The 19,068-nt window shown below is 33.3% G+C and overlaps 1 protein-coding gene across 1 annotated transcript in view; it reads right to left on the bottom strand.

Annotated features, from left to right (window-relative positions):
- Positions 1-15,386, bottom strand: part of LOC127842965 (uncharacterized) — a 90,390-nt gene extending 75,004 nt beyond the window's left edge. The window contains exons 1-4 of the mRNA XM_052372771.1: positions 15,280-15,386; positions 7,528-8,233; positions 7,118-7,270; positions 2,283-2,364 (exon numbers count right to left, since the gene is read on the bottom strand). The gene's annotated coding sequence lies outside the window, so the exon portion shown is untranslated. The remainder of the gene's footprint in view (positions 1-2,282; positions 2,365-7,117; positions 7,271-7,527; positions 8,234-15,279) is intronic.
- Between the last annotated feature and the right edge of the window lie 3,682 nt (positions 15,387-19,068).

Genomic DNA, 19,068 nt, shown 5'->3' with positions numbered 1-19,068 from the left:
TAATTTTCTTTGACAAATTATTTATGTATGTATTATAGGTCAATTTATTATCTGCCTTTTCATTTATAAATGGATAATACATGTGCCCCCACCCCACAACCACTATATTAAGTTTACAAAGATGCTTTTGTACTACAAATTGCACAAAAAGCATTTTATTTCTCAGCACTCTTATTATATTTGTATACAATTTGTTAAGTTTTGCGATCAACACATTTAAATTTCAAAGACAATGAATGAAACTTGAAAATGCAAAGCCAAAGGTTCTTCAAAAGCCAGCCAAAGAAATATCAAAATGGTAGCCACAAATTCTTCAAAATGCAATTCAAACAAATGTGAAAATGTCATCAAAAGAAACATCAAAATGACAGCCAAAAAAGGTACTTGTAAATTGCATCAACAGAAACTTCAAAATGCAATACAAAGAAACTTCAAAAGGCCATCCCAAGAAACTTCAGAATAACAGCCACAGAAACTTCAAAATGCTATCCAAAGAAACTTTAGAATGCTATCCAAAGCAACTTCAAAATGACAGCCAAAGAAACTTTAAAATGACAGCCAAAGAAACTTCAAAATGAGAGCCAAAGAATCTTCCAAAATGACTGCAGAAGTAACTTCCAAATGACAGCAAAGAAACTCCAAAATGACAGCCAAAGAAACTTCAAAATGACAGTGAAAGAAATTTCAAAATGACATCCTAAGAAACTTCAAAATGACATCCTAGGAAACTTCAAAATGCCATTCAAAGAAACTTCAAAATTGCAGCAAAAAAAAAAAAAATCAAAATGCAATCCAAAGAAACTTCAAAATGAGAGCCAAAGTAATTTTAAAATTCCATCAACAGAAACTTAAAAATGACCATCAAATAATCTTAAATTCCTGCCAAACACCCTAAAAAGGTCTTCCAAAATACTAATCAAAGAAACTAAAATGCTATCCAATGAAACTTCAAAATGAATCACAGAGAAGCAAGGTACAATCATTAAATAGCAGTCCAAGCCCAAAAGTCAGGTTCTCCCAATGCAAGGCTCATAGAAAATGATTTTGGAGTGCATAAATATATAGAGTTGGGCTTCAATGAAGATTCATTCATAAAACTATTCAATATTAATAATAATTGTCACCTCCATTACAATATGTCTGACTTCATTTAACGAAATCAGTAATTTTGTGAATACATAATGATGGGAATATGTTATGATGAGGATCAAAGCATATCAAAAATATTCTAAAGGCATTCTGAATTAAGAAAACCAAATAAATCATTTTATCTAATAATGTTATAAGGATGGGGGTCTTATCTAAATTCTTTTCACCCATCTAAGGCAGGAGCTGGTCTTTTGCAGGGAGTTAATTTATTGCCTAACAAGCCTGACTGAGATTAAATAAGACAGAATTCTCCCGACAATTCAACAAAACAGTCGGGAGCCAAAAAGCAAAAACAAATTCAACCATGTGTATCTCTGTTTCCGTCTTATATTTCACGCCACTAGTCCGTTTGCGCCATCTAAATAAATAGCGAAATTCCCCCATTAAGCAACCTTTGTATGTACCCCACACACCATTACCCAGTGAAGTGAAGACGTTATGCTTGAAACTGTAATCTTTTTAGCGGTACTTTCAATCATAATTGCTAACACAACTTATTCAGATTTATGTATGTTTTGGTGAATCTTTTGAATCAAATATGATGAGTACGTAGTTAATTTGAAAGTACTGGCTTACCACTTACCGCATGTAACCTTTCAGTCCAAGTTCACCTCAAGAGTCCATTATGTGATGCTTTTATGTGACGCAACTGTTGTGGTTGTTTTAATAACTTTTGCTGACGGACAATTAAGTCTTTTCTGTTTCTGACGCCAAGAGGAATGACAGATATTTGAGAACAATATGGTGGCATGTTTCGAGAAGCCATTATAAATTCCATTCAGTTCTGTCCATTTTCCCCTCAATTCTTAATCACCCTATAGGCAAGAATGACAGAACAACATTGTCATTTTAAATATTTTTTTTAATTTAATATTTTTTATGTGATAGCATCAAAAGCTAAGACACATCATCAAATTTATTAATAGATATATAAGTTCATAACATTGGTAAAATAAGTCAATTATGAAACATTATTCTGACATTTAATTTATGAAGCATGGTTACCCAAATATTTTTTTGTTTATTTTTTGCTATTTCACCGACTTTTTTTTTGGAGGGGGGCGGGGGCTTGGATTGTCTAGATAAATTTTGCAATTAACATTAAAAATCACGTAAAATTCCACAAAACTTACCATTGTTAGCAGAATTTTAATTCAGGGCTGCTCTTTGCAAAAGACCTCTCCCATACAGCTTTTGCAACATTCCACATTCTACCTGTTTACAAATCAAACAATAAAGATAAACATCTTTATTCTATCACAGGCTATTATATGCATAATTGCATATACCTTGTTGAATCTATATTCATATAATTTCCATAATTAAATATCATTTGCAATGATTATGGAATCACAAACCAATCATGTGGAAATAATGGCCTAGCAATAATTAATGGTTATTACATGAAACCCAAGTGAATTCAGTTTGGTAAGCTATAATTTTACAAAGTATACACAGGTGATTTTTTTGTCTTGGGCTATAAACAATTTTTTTTTACATTTATTATAAAAACTGTACATACATTTTTAAACAAATTAATTACTTTCAAATGTAAAATATTGAATTTAATCCACTCAAATCTGTTTAAAAAAATCATTATCTTAGGAAATAAATGCATGACACATGTATCAATTTACTTATTTTTTAGGTGGCTGTTTAAATGTGTTTGAGTGTGTTTAATACTGTTAAAAAGAGCCAACAAAGTTGTTGTTGTTTATAAATGAAATGCAACAGAGAAAACCAATGCTGATGACAACATGAAAAGGTGTCAATTATGAGTATTGAGCGTGATGTCAAAAACAATGATCACACGCAAATGACGCGTTTTGACAAGGTTGCCAATTTGTTGGCCAATAATAATTGCCAGGAATGGACATTGTGAAAGCAGACTGATGACTTTGTCAGCTAACGGATGATTTAGATGTCCCCCATAATGTGTTTCTAAGGTTTAATGTTCCTATAATTTGTTAACAATTTGTTTTTATCCATTAGCCATTATCTTACTACAAAAATAGTGATTAAATTTGCACTGAAGCAGAGCCAAGACCTGCAATAGTTTGTATTTTTCAGTCATATCTCTCTGCAGTGCATGAGTTAACCCGAGAATCCTTTCCTTGGCTATATGTAAAGGATGTACAAAGTTTACCAGTTGTGTACCAGGTGCACAACATTGCAGTACCTACGAACGGATGTAGGCTATATTGCACAGACAAGTGCAAAGCTTAACCCGTTACCACTTAGAAACATATTTTGACGCATTTGTAGTCCCTTAAAAAGTTAAATCTGATGGAAGCCATTTCTTACAAGATTAAAGTTTTCAAGGCTTCATTTCTAACCCTTAGATACTGATGAGCAGCAAACAGCATAAAACCTGAACAGACTGTGAGTTAAGTCTGTTCTGGTTTTCTGCTGTTTACACATAGCCATTTTCACTTTGCTTCTGAGTGGGAAAGTGTAAATGCCTCCCAAGCCATGGATTGCCTCTATAACAATTGTTAGTAAAAATCCATAAATATACTTTTGATTCTTCATAATTTTGAGTATGTGTTTATTTTCTCTAATTACTTGTTTAAAAGGCCTTTAAATAACTGACATGAGATCAGTTTAACTAAGCAGTGTTGTATTGACACTTGGCTATGGAACAGATTAACTGCGAGTGTAATTAATCCAATAAGCATTATTGAAAAGTTAAATTCCTCAAATAAAATTAACACAATCATGTCAAAAGCTCTTTGTCGGGGAATTTAAATTAACAAGGTTAATACAGAACAGAATGCAGTCTAGGGAATAGAAATAACAAGGCTAATGCAGGTCAGAATGCAAGCATTTATTTGAAATAATGTGGTCCAGTTGTTCTTATGGGGAATACCAGTATGTAAAGTCAGTATGGCTTATATAAGACTTATTACGGGTGAAAAAGCAGGGGTTTTTGCTTTGTGAACTGCATGCAATTGTTTATACTGGTTCAACAATTGAGCTCTGTTATGGGGAAACTGGGATTAATGCATGTGCGTAAAGCCACATCAGAGCAGTCTGCACAGGCTTATCCGAGAAAACATCTGACCACACTCCATTTTTCGTTTAGAAGAGATCTCCATAAAACAAACAAGATCATAAAAGCGGAAAGTGTGTTCCTAGATAAGCCAGTGTATTAAGCCCCATTTTCCAGGATCGTGGCTCAATAAGTCTTGTTAACTAGTTTATGACCCTATCATGATGATGTTCAGACACTCACAATACCATTTCATTTAATTTGCATTAACTGTTAATGAACAACAGCCAATTCAATAAATTTCCGCGGTTGAAATTCTTATTTCTCTGTCAGGGATTCAAACCCTGAGTCATATGGTTTGAATTGCTAATGCCTTTACCATTTGGCTATTGCCTCTTGAACATTATTATGCGACAGTTTACTTATGCAAGTGATCTTTATGTCATCAGCAATTTCAGCACAAATTATTTCAATTTTTTTTCGTACAAAGGCTTTACAATTCTATCAATTTCAAATTTATTTATGTTCAACAACAAAATTGTATTTAACACACATTTCTATGTCCATAATAATATTCCTCTTTGTTTAAACATTACAATACATGTACATAACAATACATGTACATAGAAGATTCTTTTGTTAATTAAATCTGTGCAAAAATGTATTAATTTTTTATTTTTTACTCTATAAACAGGTCCGTTTAAGGTAATCATTTAAGTAACAAGGTAAATGTGGTAACTGAGTTTATTCTGAAAATGTGGACACTAAGTGAGCTGTGCTCTGGGAAAAAAGGGTTAAATGCATGTTTGTAAAGTAAGCACTCTCAGATTAGCCTGTGCAGTCCATACAGGCTTATCAGGGACAACACGCCCTGCTTAGACTTGATTTTCAATTTCTTGAGACCACAAAATTCCATGAAGCTTAAAGAGTAGTCCTTCATTAGCCTGTGTTGACTGCGCAGGCTAATATGGGACTACACTTTACACAAATGCATTAAACCCCATTTTCCTAAAGCACTCCTCATATTTTGGCCTGTAAATGCTTATTTTGGTGTTTTTTTGGCAGATAAACACACTGTCACCCTTTTCTTCAATGTTTGCTTTCATAGACTGACATGTCAAACTGGGGCTAATACTAGGTTAACCATACACAGTGATTCAAAAAGATAAAGCAATCTCTCAAAACGGTTTCTAAATCACTCTTTTGTATCCACTTTGTTGGATATCACACCAAACAGGGCTGCTTAACTTATTTAATCAAGATTCAGACAGATTTAAACCATTTTAATTGACAAGTCCTGACATAATGTCACAATCAGGTGCACCCAGTCAATTGATTAAAGGTGTTTCTGTGACATAAACACCCCGCCATTTTCACACATTAAAACTTGCATTAATCAAAGTTTTTATTTCTGCTTCTGGTCTGTGCACTACTATAGATAGATTTAAATGACATTGACAAGCAATTAGGTAGAAAAGTGCTTTATTTTGCAGCTACATGCTGGGTTGTGACCTATGTTGGAAGTATATCAAAAATATTGTACTTACTTCCGTAAAATATTTACATAAAAAAGTGATGTTTTTTATTATGTATCATCAGAACCTTTAGTTGGAAAAGATTTATCTCTTTGCTTTTAACATTAAAACACATTCCCAGGGAATTTTCCTAACAGATCTATCTTGTATTACTTTCAACAGAAAAAAGGGGGCGTCGCAAATTCTTTGTGTGTTTGGTATTTTGTTATAAATGTGTTTATGTTATGATATATCTCTTTCAACTGCAAACAATAGCTCAACTGAAAGTCTGTTTATTCTTGCCATCAAAACCAGCTGTTTAAGACGATTGGCACTTCAGTAAGACGGACAATGACTTGGCAATTTCGTAATTATTTACGATAGCTTACCAAATACACACCTAACCACCTCTGAGGTATTATAATCAACCGCAATCGACTGTCTATAAACAATCGAAATTAACCCCGAATTGTTTTACTTATAGTGTGGAATATAATTATACAATCAAATTAGCACAAATGACTATCATACCAAAAGACCCCCTTGGTTTGATAATTTCTCTGGGCGCTCATGGGGGTAAATTTGTTAATTTTTTGTCCACATTGGTTCCAAAAGATTGTAATCAAATATGTGCATAAAGTGTGCAAATGGAATTTGTTAGCAGACATATGGGCTTTGAAAACAGGTTGGAAAACATTTCTAACTCAGTTTTCTATTACAACAGATCGTAGGGTCAATGATTGATCTGAAATATTTTGCGTGACTGGTAACTGGAGACCAGTGTATAATTTCAAAACAGTAAATCATAATTTGTCATTGGCTTTCATTTTTTAAATACCACCCCCCCCATCTGTTTAATCATTATAGTTATAATCTTTAATGTTAAAGACGAAGCAATTTAAACTTATGGAAAATAAAGCATATTTAAATTGTTTTCTATAATTTACCACTGTGTACTTGACATAAAACAGTTAACTGTTACTAAATTACACTTTTATAAGCCTAAAAATTATTAATTATAATTGTTTTATCAGAGCCATAATTTTGTCATATGGCATAAACTTGTCCAGTATTAAAATTATTTAAATACTTGTCATATAACATGGTAATCTGTCAATAAAATATTGTCCCCATATCACAATTAATGTGCTCAACATTCATTAGGAAACAGGTGTTATTGTAAGGGAATATCTTCGCCTACAAACCTATTTGTTAATCTATATAAACAATCTTCATACTTAAATGAAAATGAAGCATTCAGTGCTTTCAGAACAAGTCAGGCTTGCAGTACTTTCAGAACAAGTCAGGCTTGCAGTACTTTCAGAACAAGTCAGGCTTGCAGTACTTTCAGAACAAGTCAGGCTTGCAGTACTTTCAGAACAAGTCAGGCTTGCAGTACTTTCAGAACAAGTCAGGCTTGTTAGAACAGACAAAACTTTGTATAATGACGGGTTTTTCATACCTTTTATCAAGCTGTCCACACCTTTTTTTGCTATTCTTACAAGGTAAGATTAAGTGGTCTGTTGGCAGATGGAATGCATACCGGTATGCAGGATTAGGGTGTCTTCGGCAGAGTGGTGCTTTGTTGGTGCATTCCAATGTGCAGCAGTGCTCTCTTCCATGAACAACAAGAATGCGGGAAAAAGCCATAATGTATTTCATTGTATGGGCAAAAAATTATATGTCTTTTAACTTAATTATATTAAATAGCAAAAAAAGAAAATTCAATCTGCTGCATTTTTTATTTATGTTAAGATCGAAGACAAATTTCAGAAGACAGAATGACGATGAAATGAATAGGACCAACTTTGATATGATAAAACATTAAGTTCAAAATTTCTGGTTCATATTTGTGAATGGTTTATTTCATACCTTATTGTCACAGCAATATTTCTTCAACATCAGTGCAACACCTTTTTGTCCACATTGATGTCGAGGAGCCTTCTAGGAAAATGGGGCTTAATCCATGTGCGGAAAGTGTTGTACCTGATAAGCCTGTGCAGTCTGCGTAAGCTTATCAGGGAGGACACTTTACGCCTTTATTGTATTTTTCACTATTTCTCTTCTTAGCCGAAATCCAGTGTCAACAGCACAGGTTTATCTGGGATGCCACTTTCCCCACATGTGTTAATCCTTTCCCCTATAAGAAGCAAAGAGAAAATGGCTTTTGCCACCAGCATAAAACCAGAACAGCCTGCGAGTAACTCGCAGTCTGTTCAGGTTTTATGCTGTTTGCTGCTAATCAGTAACTAAGTGTTGGAAATGAAACCTTTAAAACTTGAATCTAGTAAGAAAGGTCCATAACAAAATATAACTTTCTGAGGGACTAAAAATGCGTCAAAATACATATCTAAGTGGTAAAGGGTTAAATACGTATCTAAGTGGTAAAGGGTTAAATACGTATCTAAGTGGTAAAGGGTTAAATACATATCTAAGTGGTAAAGGGTTAAATATGTATCTAAGTGGTAAAGGGTTAAATACGTATCTAAGTGGTAAAGGGTTAAGACCCATTTTCCCAGAGTGAGTCTCATATCTGTCCAAACGTGATCTTCAATAAGCAGCCATAAAATGCTGGACTCTGAAACAATTACAGGGCAATCATCTCATAACTGTCAAAGCAATTTCCCAACCTGTGTCCAATCAGTCATCATGAATCCCTACCAAAAACAATAAAATCACCTCCTGATAAAAGAGTTCCATACATTTTGTGCTTAATTAGAGTCCTTTTATGAGTTTTTCTACGGACCGTTTACAACAGTGGAGTAGTTTTGGCCCATAAATGCGAGATTTCTAGAAATAATTGATCAACATGTCTCTGAACCTACAAGATAGAGTTTTGACTGATATTTGCACTTACAAACAAGACATTTAATTGTTTGATGCTTAGGTGTATAGGTGTTTAGGTGAAAACTGCAATTAAAAAAAATGCTGTATGGTCATTATTCAAAATAATCTCTGCAATATTTATTTATAAATTATTTCTTTATAAATATGCATAGAAAGGAATTTGGCACACTTGCAAAGTTAAGTGCCAATAATTTCAGGTGAACATCCTGTTTTTAATAGGTAAAAAATGGAGACAAAGCCAACAAACCAAACAGCATTTGAGCCAAGAAGCATGAGAAAAGTGGTCCTATGCTATATGCCACCTATGTAGCTCTAGACCAGCCTGCGCAATCATGTGTCTGGTAACGAGTTACCTGTCTGCTGAAGTGACCACAAAACCTTGCTTGACTTAATAGTAAACAGGGTAGCTCCTGAAAAAGTGTAAATAAGTGCTTGAAAATATAAGTATAGAAAGAATATTACACAAATTTATTAAAAATATGAAACGTGTAACAAAAAATGACAAAACTGATGCATATTCCAATTGTGATGTCGTATTCCAAATTCACATAATACAGTGTGTTGTTCATATTCAGTCTTAATGCAGATGCCAATTATGTGCATTTGTGAACACAGGTGTAAATAAATGTGTGTTATGATGTACAATAGAAAAGACTGCCATAAAAAGCTAAAAGCATTCAGTGTAAGCAACTGTATGAGCACTGGACAATACAAAACATTGTATCCATACAGGTGTTCCAATTGGCAAGTGTTTGAAGGGTGTACTAAAATACAGGGCGGGTGTACAAATGAGCAACCCAATAACCTGATTCAATATGCAAAATGTGTTATTACTGCAACGTTTTATTGCCACATAATGTCAGGGTGCACATTCCATCCCTGCAGGTAGCAACTGCCAACATATGATTGATCAGTCACAAGTCATAGGGATATATTATTTAAATTTCAGTATCTTTTTTATATATCTACGGGATATGTCCTGTGTAATATGTAATAAGATAATTTACGGCATGTGATTTTGTATGCTCATATGCAATGTCTGCCATTGCAAAATGTTTAATGTCACTACATTGTGTAGTGAATAAATTATGTACTTGATAAAAATAAGAAATTTTAAACTTAAAGTGTTTATTACATTAAAATATTATGAAGAGAGTGGTCACTTTGTATATGCATTTCAGAATTAAATCAATTTGTGTCTCAAATTTATTGCGAACTGAAACATGATTAATCAGTATTTTTTTCTCAACATTTTTTGAATGTGGACCTTTGGATTATTTTTCACTAACAAATACTTTTAAATTGAGAATAAGTGTATTCAATAATATTATTATGTTTACTAACGTTCAACCCAAAGAGCTGCATAGGGAAATTAACTAATTGATGAATTTTACTTCAACAACAATAATATTATTTTTTAAACCTTCCATTGGGAATTGTAGGCAGTAATTTGGGAAAAATTTACACTTTTTTACATTGGCAATAGGGAGGAATAATGGCCCTTAATTTTACCATAAAAAATACTGATATTCTAAAATATTGTCATCATATTCACAAATACTAAGTCTTGCAATTGCAACATGAGTATTTTAATAAAATTCAAAAGAAAACGCCACAGTTGGAAATGAGAGGTAAGTCACAAAACTTAAGACATCCGTTCATCATGCCCTGATTGTACACAGGCGATGTCACATTTTTCATTTTGAGAACCCAAGACCCACAGAACATGAACTTTACACCTCCAGTAAAGTAGATTTTCTCAAATTAATCAGTGTATTCATTTAAAGACGTCATGCTGCTTCGAGCCGACTATCTCGTTATTAATACCTCTATGATGGATTGGGCATGCGGCTTGGTGGTATTACCAAGGTCTTTATTCTGACGTTTTTTCAATGCATATTTTGTTAAGCTCGTTTCAAGGATAGCAGTCAAGTGGAAAGTCACTTTTCGTCGCTTTGTATCACAAAGTTAAGAGCCTGGCCACCGCTATAGGAGTCTAAATGATGTTTTCAACTTTGACATCAATTATCGACTGGTCAGTTTAAATGGGACGTCAAATCAATTGGTGGGCTATAGGGTGATGGTTTCAGAGATGAAATCAGGCAGACATTTTCTTAATATGGTAATGGCAAATTGAAATAAAATTATCGTCTAAATTTTCCTCGTTGACTGGAAAATGAATCACTTTTTTTATGTTGGACACCACCATGCAATGGATCGAATAAGTGATCTGCAAGGCGTGATAAATAATTTCTTTAAATAAAGACCATACTTGAACAAAAATAAATCAGCAGCTTTGTACCTATTTAGGAAGTTCAACCCACATAATTAGAAAGACAGAATTTTGTTTCAGAAACTGAAATATAGAAATGGATGAAATTCTAGAAGCAGATTTAGAAGGGCGTGGCAATTATGCCAGGGGAGGGATGTGGTTTGATGGGGATTCATGAAATTATTCTGTTATATTGGGATATCTATGTTAATGCATCATAATGTGTGTGCCAACAAATGCGCTAAAAAAAGTGAATGTCATTTATTTATGTGTATGAACCCAATTTGTTTTATTCACAGCCTGAATTAAAACTCAAATTTTGATTCTATTTGAAAACTATTATCTGTGCGTATTATCATGCATATTAAAGTTACAGCTCAATTTTATTACATTAACGATCATTTTAACAGGAATGTATTCTTTTGAACCATATGACATCATCCATGTTTGATGTCAATAAAGAAAATTTGCACTGTTATTTGTAATTTGCACAGCTGTTGTTGTCATTATTGCTAATAAATGGAAATTGGATTTTAAACAATAATATAAAATTTTAAAACACCTATTCTGTTTCTTCTTTTTTTCTATTAAAAAATAAATGAAAAAATAATCAATCCCTTATGTGTTTGCTGGGGGGACAAATGACAACAGCCAGCCATAGCACATAGAGTTTGTATGACTTCATTAATCAAGCATCAAAGCGAACAGAAATTTGATTAAAAAGTTGATAAGATAGAAGTAGCTTGTTAACAGCCCAATTACCTAAAATGTGACAAAAGGTATTGCAAAGACCAGAAAGAATAATTTGTAAGGAAAATAACTTTCTTTTTATAGTTAATGTGATATATTTAGGGACACTTATTAAATTGACTTATCTTTACATATATAAACTGTTAGTTATTTGCAGTAGAAATGAGATTTCACATGATAACATCAAGTTGGTCTATGAAATTGATATCTGGTACATTAATTAAAAAAAGTCAATGATTAGAATGTCTGAATTGTGTGGAGGTTTATTTATACAAAATACTTGTCTGGGTTAATTTGTAGCCAGTTATATAATGAATTGATGAAATAACAAGAGCTGTCAGAGAACAGCGCGCTCGACTATTCGAGTGCTTGACAGTATAACGTAAGCCACCATGGAGAGGGGGGGGGGGTATAATGTGGGTGTGTGATCATTTAATAGATGATCTTTCAAAAATAAGAAAACAAAAATGTGGGGGGAGAGGGGGGTATAATATGGGTGTGTGATCATTTATTAGATGATCTTTCAAAAATAAGAAAACAAAAATTTAGGGGTGGGGGGTGGGGTTGGGGGGTTCTAGGGGGAGGGCGTGGGGGATGGTTTGGGTGAATTGTATTGTGGTATGTCAGGTATGTGTTGTTTTGTCAAACTTTAACATAGATTTATCAATAATATGCATATTCTAAGTATAAAAGGGGCCATAATTCTGTCAAAATGCTTGTTACAGTTGTCTGCTCTTGTTTATAGGTTGGGGTCATGTTGGTAAACAAGTATGCAAAATATGAAAGCAATATGTCAAGGGACACAGGAAATATTTGGGGTAGTACGCAAACTTTAACATAGATTTATCAATAATATGCATATTCTAAGTATAAAAGGGGCAATAATGCTATCAAAAATGCTTGATACAGTTGTCTGCTCTTGTTTATAGGTTGGGGTCATGATTGTTAACAAAATATGACAATAATAACAAAATATGTTAACAAAATATGCAAAATATGAAAGCAATATGTCAAGGGACACAGGAAATATTTGGGGTAGTACGCAAAGTTTAACATAGATTTATCAATAATATGCATATTCTAAGTATAAAAGGGGCCATAATTCTGTCAAAATGCTTGATACAGTTGTCTGCACTTGTTTATAGGTTGGGGTCATGATGGTAAACAATTATGCAAAATATGAAAGCAATATGTCAAGGGACAAGAAAATAATTGGGGTAGTACGCAAGCTTTAACATTTGCATGCAAACGCCAACGGGAACGTCAACGCCGGGGTGAGTAGGATAGCTCCACTATATTTATTTCATGTATAATAGTCGAGCTAAAAATAATGTTCATTTATATGGTGAATTATATAAGTAAGCACTATTTGTAAAACCTTTACCTTAATTTAAATCTTTATGTTTTGGTATATTAAAGCACACACACACTCACAAAACACAGAAGAAAACGCTGAAAAGGTGATTTTAATTTTTAGATCAAGGGTCATAACTTCACTATTCTTGCAGTGAGTTTGCAGACTGACAAAGATTTTTAGTAGTTTTTTTCTGCAAGCTTTTTTAATAACTACACTTAGTAACATTGAAAGGGAGATTAGGATTTTGTCAAATATTTATGAATTTATATAAAATGTGTAAAAAACTTTTTATTCATATATTTCAATGTAAATTAAAAAAAAAGTTTAGTAGAACATGTGTCGAACAAGAGATGTGTTCATCAGAAACACAATGCCCCCTATTGCGCCGCTTTGAAATAATTTTTTTATGTTTTTGACCTTTGACCTTGAAGGATGACCTTGACCTTGAACTTCCACCACTCAAAATGTGCAGCTTCATGAGATACACATGCATGCCAAATATCAAGTTTCTATCTCCAATAATGCAAAAGTTATGGCCAACGTTAATTTTTTTCCGGACGGACGGACAGACTGACATACACACAAACACACATACTGACGGACAGTTCAACAGCTATATGCCACCCTACCGGGGGCATAAAAATGAGAAATAAGCCAGATATTTAATTCTGAAATCGAAAATGTCTGTACAGTCGAATTCGCCAGCATGTATATCATGCATGTGCGATGTGAATCTAAATTAGTTTTACGGATCATTTTAATTTCCTGCAATGAAATCTATTAATACGACACACGAACACTAACTCCGATCCTAATAAAAAGATGAATGCTTCGGTTATTGTAGGAAAATATATACAAAATATCTTCGTCACAATCTGCTCAGGGCGCATATTTGTCTTTGCTGCATTTTATGAAATTTGTCTTCAATGTTTAATTTTTCTTGCCTATTTTGTGTTATTGTAACATATTTTTTATCAATATTGCAATTTAACACATATAAAAATCGTATAAACTCCCTTTAAATTGGGTGAAACTAGTTGGACAAAGCTTAGAATAGGATAGAGGAAGTTAACACATTAGTTAGAGGGACAAAACTCTCCAATGTACTTTGGCTGATTAAAGAACGGATTTTGCGTACAGATGGACAATTCAAATGCCCCAATAAAGGTGTAATTAGTCAAATTAAGAATGAACATTCAAAACAGTCATTGAGGGCTGTCTAGGAACTTTTGTATCCAGAACATCAAGTTTTGAAATTTATCATTTATCTCAAAGTTTGAAAAGTAAAATTGAGATGGTCCTTGCATGAATAGTTATTATTGATTTGGCAAAGAACAAAAATGCACCTTTTTTCCATGCAAGCACTGTATATTTGCATCAGACAACCAAGACATTGAAAAGCACTATAATAAAAAAGACACATAAAATAACATTCTGAATTAATTCATTATGTTATGTATTTGTGAAATTTTTTTAAAATCTTGATGATTTTGTTTCCTTGCAGCAACAAGGTATTGCTGCACCTTACGTGTGTAATTGTTCATGAATGCTTTGAGCTTTAGTGAGTTCATATGTACAGCTCAAGTTGTTCCTAATAAGGGCTTTTTTCATGTAAAAAAAATATGTCTCACTTATGTCTATGAAATCAAGTTCAAGCAAGCTATAACATTGAAACAAACACAAAACCTTTTACCATCGACATCAATTTGTGACTCATTTGCGGAAAAATACTCAAAACCAAAACTTGATAAAAAAAACGTTATCAAACCGTAAGCCAAAGTTTTGAATTGACGATTCCATCTCTCTTACAGCGGTTTGGGAGATAGTCGATGTATTACGATTGGTTGATTGGACATGAGATCAAGCTTGCAGAGAATTCTGGAGATAGTCTATAGAGTTTTTTTTAATTCAGAAAACTCAGCTTTGACAATTGCAATAACTTACACATTTTCATGAACTTTTGACGTGTTTAAAACTTTGGATTTATATACTTATTATGCAAGCACACCATATCACATAAAGTTGTTTTGATTTGCGGCTTTGTGATATATTTATGATCTGTTTGTGTTAATTTATTCCAGAAAAAAGTTATGTTGCTGATATTTCGAGTTAACATGAAAAAAGCCGTTATAAGTTGCAACATCTAGTGATCTGGAGGGTCCATAGCTGGGAGTTGGATTAATGCAACTACTTACGTTTGGTTTGAATGATACACACTTTGTTGGGTCTTACACAAAATATTAAAGTGTTATAAAGGCGCCACTTATTCCAGAGAATAAACATAATGAATAAATAGAATTTAAATACTAAAAAATAGTACACATACATGTATGTATTGGTAAATTATCTCCTGACAACAATTAAAAAGAACAAATAAATCCTGATCTCTTCGTCTTACCAGGTACTTATACATTTCCAGAGGATGTCATCAAACATGCAAACTAGGGGTATCATCTATCATCTGCAAAGTTAATTATTAACTATAATATTCTGATACATTTTATACACATTTTAATAACGTTCTAATGTCTTTCCAGAAAATAAGGGGGATAACTCTTTGAAAATAAACTACTTTTTTGTCAGTGGTTATCTGTCCAATTATTTCCTCATTAATTTGTTGTGCATTAGTAGTAAATTAGTGTGTAAATTAAAAACATATTTTTCTGTTCACGTCTCTTTTGTAAAATGACAACTTCCCAGGACTCCATTACCTGATTTATTTAATAAATATTGTAAAAGGGACGTATCTATGCCATCATAATATATTATTATATTTGCAAAACCATGATGATTTTTAATCAATATTTGTAAATTGATTTCTTATTTGAGGTCTTTTTTTAATGAAGTTCAGTAAAATATTTATTTTTACAATAAGAAAAGGTAGTCTCCAAGACAATTTACAAAGGGGTAAGAAGATAAGTACACATGTAGTGGTAAAAGCAAATCATTATGAATGAATGCTTGGTCGATGATGCACTTATATTTATCCCATCATCAGACCTGCATTGTCGAAATAAACCACTGTGGAATAAATATTCCTCTATTTCAGCAGTGCTGAAATATAGCTGTCACGCGCGGCAAAGAATGGTCATATTACTCGGAATCAACTATAAAGTAATCATTTTTGGTAAAATCGAATCAGATTCAACAAAACAAACAATTTGATAACAAAATGTAATATATTTTTAACACATAATGCAACTCAAAAAGCAAATAAACATTATTTACAAATATTAAGTGCGCGTACTTGTGACGTCATTATTAACACGTCATACGACACAATGCATGTTGTTTCACGCTAAAGATGCAGTTGTTTAAACTTTGCTTTATTCGGCACCGACCTAGTATTCTCTATAACCATGCACACCATTGATAAACGTATTGTAGTATTGCATGCAAATTAATGTCTATTGAATAATAATGGTTTCACAGTAATTCTCTTTTAAGTAGACAATTTTTGAAGGCATGAGTTCAAAACTCACTAGGAGTAGACCATGATGGCCCTGCAGTGCTCAACTGAAATCAAGATACACCTATTGTCGCAGACTTGGCCAGGTGACATAGTTCTTGACCATACATGCACCAGATTCAAACATGAACTTGTTATCTATATAATTGTCAAAACATTTGGAGTTTTATCAAGATTGAGACATAGATGTGTCTTCTAGAGTGGTAATATGTGTTTTCTAAGGTTTTACCTGGTAACTTGATTATTTGGACATATCTATTCCAGAGTGAAACTTGGCCTAGATATTGTCAAGACCATGTTTCAACAAAATTTAGTCATTAATGTAGCTTCTGAAATGGTTACAATATTTTTTATGACCAAGTTTCATCACTATGAAAGAGTGATAAATGTAGTCTCCAGTGAAGATATGGAGAACATATTTTTTCGACTCAGATGACCCACATTCAAACTTGGCTGGGATACTTTCGAGAGAAACAATCTGACCAAGTTTCATAAAGATTGAGTCATTAATATGACCTCTTAAATGGTATGTTGTTTTAAAATAAGACCTAGTGACCTTTTTGGAAACATGTTACCCAGAATCAAAGTTGGCCTAGATATTGTAAATAGAAACTTTCTTTCCAAGTTTCATCAAGAATTAATAATAAGGCCTCTACAGTGGAAATGCTGTTTTTTTCTAGGATTTGACCTCGTGACCTAGTATTTGGACACATGTAACCAAGATTAAAACTTGCTTAAGTTAGTGTCAAGATAAACATTGTCATTGTCAAATTGTTGTCCTGTGAATTAATTTAAGTTTTCTCATAATGAGGCTTTAAGAAACCACTAAACAAAACAAGTGCTAAAATTATGTATATATTGTACTTTTTAGCCGGATTTTTTTCGAAAAAATCTCGGCTTATAGATTGATGTTGTCGGGCGGGCGGGGGGGGGCGGGCGGGCGGGCGGGCGGGGTGGCGGCGTGCTCGAAAATGTTAAAGTTCTTATTTCATGGTATAACTTTGGTATGCTTGGACCTAGAGTCTTCAAACTTGACATGAAGGTTGGTCAGGATTAACAGATGACCACTGGTCATTTCAAGGTCATTCATTTGAAGGTCAAGGTCACTGTGACCTTCAATATAAAAAATGTTAAAGTTCTTATAACTTTGGTATGCTTGGACCTAGAGTCTTGAAACTTGACATGAAGGTTGGCCATAACTAGTTAGTAACCACTGGTCATTTCAAGGTCATTCATTTGAAGGTCAAGGTCACTGTGACCTTGAATGTAAAAATGTTAAAGTTCTTATTTCATGGTATAACTTTGGTATGCTTGGACCTAGAGTCTTCAAACTTGACATGAAGGTTGGCCAGGATTAACAGATGACCACTGGTCATTTCAAGGTCATTCATTTGAAGGTGAAGGTCACTGTGACCTTCAATATAAAAATGTTAAAGTTGTTATAACTTTGGTATGCTTGGACCTAGAGTCTTGAAACTTGACATGAAGGTTGGCCAGAACTAGTAAGTAACCACTGGACATTTCAAGGTCATTCATTTGAAGGTCAAGGTCACTGTGACCTTGAATGTAAAAATGTTAAAGTTGTTATAACTTTGGTATGCTTGGACCTAGAGTCTTGAAACTTGACATGAAGGTTGGCCAGAACTAGTAAGTAACCACTGGACATTTCAAGGTCATTCATTTGAAGGTCAAGGTCACTGTGACCTTGAATGTAAAAATGTTAAAGTTCTTATTTCATGTTATAACTTTGGTATGCTTGTACCTAGAGTCTTCAAACTTGAAATAAAGATTGGCCAGTACTAGAAGATGACCACTGGTCATTTCAATGTCATTCATTTGAAGGTCAAGGTCACTGTGATCTTCAATGTTAAAATGTTAAAATTGTTATAACTTTGGTATGCTTGGACCTAGAATCTCAAACTTGACGTAAAGGTTTGCAAGCACACTTAGATGACCACTGGTCATTTCAAGGTCATTCATTTTAATGTCATTCATTTGAAGGTCAAGGTCACTGTGAACTTAAATGTTAAAATGTTAAAATTGTTGTAACTTTGGTATGCTTGGACCTAGAATCTCAAACTTTGCTCATGCCTTGAAAAGTACTTACATTTCATTTTGACCTTTGAACAATATTTCAGTAATTTAAGTATTGCATTGACAAAAACACGAAAGGTACTTTCCTGTCATTTAAATCAAAAATCCGGCTTCAATGCGGTCATCTCCGACCGCGGAACTCTTGTTTTAATTAGCAATAATTTCACATAAGAAACCATATCTGAGTGTAAACTGAAGTATAATTTTGCACCTGGTAAGCCACTTAATATTTCTTTTAAATTAACACGCCCACCCACTATTCAAATTTCCCCTCACTTTTGAGTTGCAAGATTGTTGGAATAAAAGTAATTGTTGGAACACCTTCCTCAAATATGCTGTTTACTTATGTGCCCTGTGACATTTGGAGAAATTGGATGCTCAAATATAATTAACTCTAAATGATCATATTTTGTTGTGCTGAACCTATCTTTTTTATTCTAGGTAGAATTCGGTTCTTCATTAAGGCTCAAAACTCTATTTTAGATCATGTGTTTAACACTTGAGAATATGCGCTTAATGAAGTTATAACTTGTTAATTTGTTCCCACAATAAACATACAATGTTACAAAGAGAACTATCTGATTTCTGTAATTTAACATCCTTTTTTAAGTGGAAAATAACTCG

Source organism: Dreissena polymorpha, chromosome 8 (assembly GCF_020536995.1).
Source record: "Dreissena polymorpha isolate Duluth1 chromosome 8, UMN_Dpol_1.0, whole genome shotgun sequence".
NCBI classification, from domain to species: Eukaryota; Metazoa; Mollusca; class Bivalvia; order Myida; family Dreissenidae; genus Dreissena; species Dreissena polymorpha.
This window is presented reverse-complemented; position numbering and strand designations above follow the sequence as displayed.